Raw genomic sequence first — 2,426 nt, 5'->3', positions numbered from 1 at the left:
CCGAACAAGATTCTGACGCATCGTGACAAACATACTTAGTGTGAAACTTCCTGGCAGATTAAAACTTCATGCCGGACCGAGACTCGAACTCGGGACCTTTGCCTTTCGCGGGAAAGTGCTCTACCAACTTTTTTTTTAGTCTAATTTTGTTACATATTGTTTGTTCAGTTTGTTCGTGACTGATGTCCGATGACACTTATTCGGGTTGTATGTTAATCCGTTCACTCAGTTTTTTTATTGCAGAGGGTGGCTAAACCCCCTGACCGAACACGCTGAGCTACCGTGCCGGCTAAAATTTAAGCTTTTCACTCGACGGACGACTTGAACCAACGATCTGTCGTTCCGCAGCTGCTCACGCTAACCACGGGACCACGGCGCTCCTTCAAAGTTCCGTTCCACCCAGCGTGGGGCTCGAACCCACGACCCTGAGATTAAGAGTCTCATGCTCTACCGACTGAGCTAGCCGGGCTGCCTTGTTAAGAAAGGATATACGGAGACATGGCTTAGCCACAGCCTGGGGGATGTTTCCAGAATGAAATTTTCACTCACTACGTATCCAGAATGAATTTTTCTGTTTGAAGCGAAGTGAGCGCTGATTTTGAAACTTCCTGGCGGATGAATATCCTTTCATCCAGTGGTGCTAGTCCTGCAAGTTTTGCGGAAGAACTTCTGTGAAGTTTGGAAGGTAGGGGACGAGGTACTGGCGGAAGTAAAATTGTGAGGACGGGTCGTGAGTCGTGCTTGGGTAGTTCAGTTGGTAGAGAACTTGCCCGCGAGAGGCAAAGGTCCCGAGTTCGAGTCTCGGTCCGCCACACAGTTTTAATCTGCCAGGAAGTTTCAAAATCAGCGCACACTTCGCTGCAGACAGAAAAATTCATTCTGGATACGTAGTGCGGTTGGAATCACATCACAGGCAGCTACAATTCTGGGAACTAATTCCATCTCCGTATAGACCGGGGTCTCATACACAAGTAACCTTACAAATCTCCATAAGAAATAATCAAGGGGATTCAGGTCAGGTGACCTGAAAGGTCGTGGAATAGGACCTCCCTTTACAGTGACAAGGAAATACAGCGCTGTGATGGTTCCGGACATCCACACTGAATTTAGGCGGTGCACGGGCATGTTGTATCCACATGCTCTCACGAACAGCCAAGGGTACTTTTTACAACAACGCAGAACTATTTGCTCCAACCTCAAGTACAGGTGGCCATTCAGACGGCCAGTTAGAAAATACTGATGCTCGGCTACATCTACATCCTCACAGATACTCCGTAGGCCATCGTAAGGTGCGTGGGAGAGGGTACCTTGTTTACTTGCGTGGAATGAAGAACTGACATGTAAATAAACACGATAGTACGTGTAAACATGTGGGCATGTTAGTTGTAAAGAAGCTGGAAATTAGTAGTGCTAGACAAACCGGTAGACAAGTTTACTTCCATATCTCCTTAAGCTGGCTTCTCCGACCCCAGGTTCCGTACAAATTGTTCATTGGAGCGTTCTCTATGTCCTGTTACATTTTTTCACGCTCTTCCACAAACATACTCACAGGAAAAATAGGAATAAAACCAATAGGAAATTATCAGAATAAGGAAAGAAAAGCTCAGTGAATTCATGAAAACACTATAGGAGGATAAAAATTTAATGCCGTCAATACAGGAAATAAGTTAAAAAGCCTTCTTCGAATTAGTAAGGTGAAGAATGAATACACTCGGATATTGATATTGACCTCTGAGCGAGTAATGAATCAGGGGAGTCAATGAATGCCGGACATTTGCCACTCCAGACATTTGCCACGCCGGACATTTGCCACACTTGCTCCTTCGTCAGGTAGTTTGAGTAGCGATCCCTCAGGTAGGGGACGCCCTTCCTCGTACTTCTGTCCGCTTTCAAACCGCCGTCTCCGCTTACTCGATACAACCAGTACGTAAGGGACCTTCTTCTTCGACATCGTGGCGAAATACAGAGCTTCTTTTCCGAAATCGAAATATTTATAACTTTTGGGAAACGAGAGAATTACCGACGATTATGTCAGTATGTATTTAGCTCTGACAAGTATAAATATAGATCCCTCTGTGTGTACGGTAGCTTCCTTCCACGCTTACCGATTGCGATAGAAGCAGTCCATCGCCATGGGAGCAACAAGAAAGGAACAATGTAAAGAGAAGGCGAATGTACCCTAATAATTTCTTTTTGTTCACCGCATTTGTGCCTACTTTAATTACTACAACTGCATGCTCAAAAGAATAGAAGGAAAGAAGAAATGGGTATGTGAATGTTTGAAAAGAAGAACGACATACTCCATATTAATTTACTCTCTAAAATCCGATATCGCTTGTGGCGAAACATTAGTTAATAAAGTGTAGCGCGACAATGTTCAAAACATGACTGAAAATACGTTTACTAAATAGAGATAAGAACATCTA

General features: G+C 44.4%; 1 non-coding gene across 1 annotated transcript; it reads right to left on the bottom strand.

Moving 5' to 3' along the window:
- Positions 1-396: 396 nt before the first annotated feature.
- Positions 397-469, bottom strand: Trnak-cuu (transfer RNA lysine (anticodon CUU)). Its single transcript has one exon. It is a non-coding gene; the product is annotated as a tRNA-Lys (tRNA).
- Between the last annotated feature and the right edge of the window lie 1,957 nt (positions 470-2,426).

This window comes from Schistocerca gregaria, chromosome 1 (assembly GCF_023897955.1).
Source record: "Schistocerca gregaria isolate iqSchGreg1 chromosome 1, iqSchGreg1.2, whole genome shotgun sequence".
NCBI classification, from domain to species: domain Eukaryota; kingdom Metazoa; phylum Arthropoda; class Insecta; order Orthoptera; family Acrididae; genus Schistocerca; species Schistocerca gregaria.
This window is presented reverse-complemented; position numbering and strand designations above follow the sequence as displayed.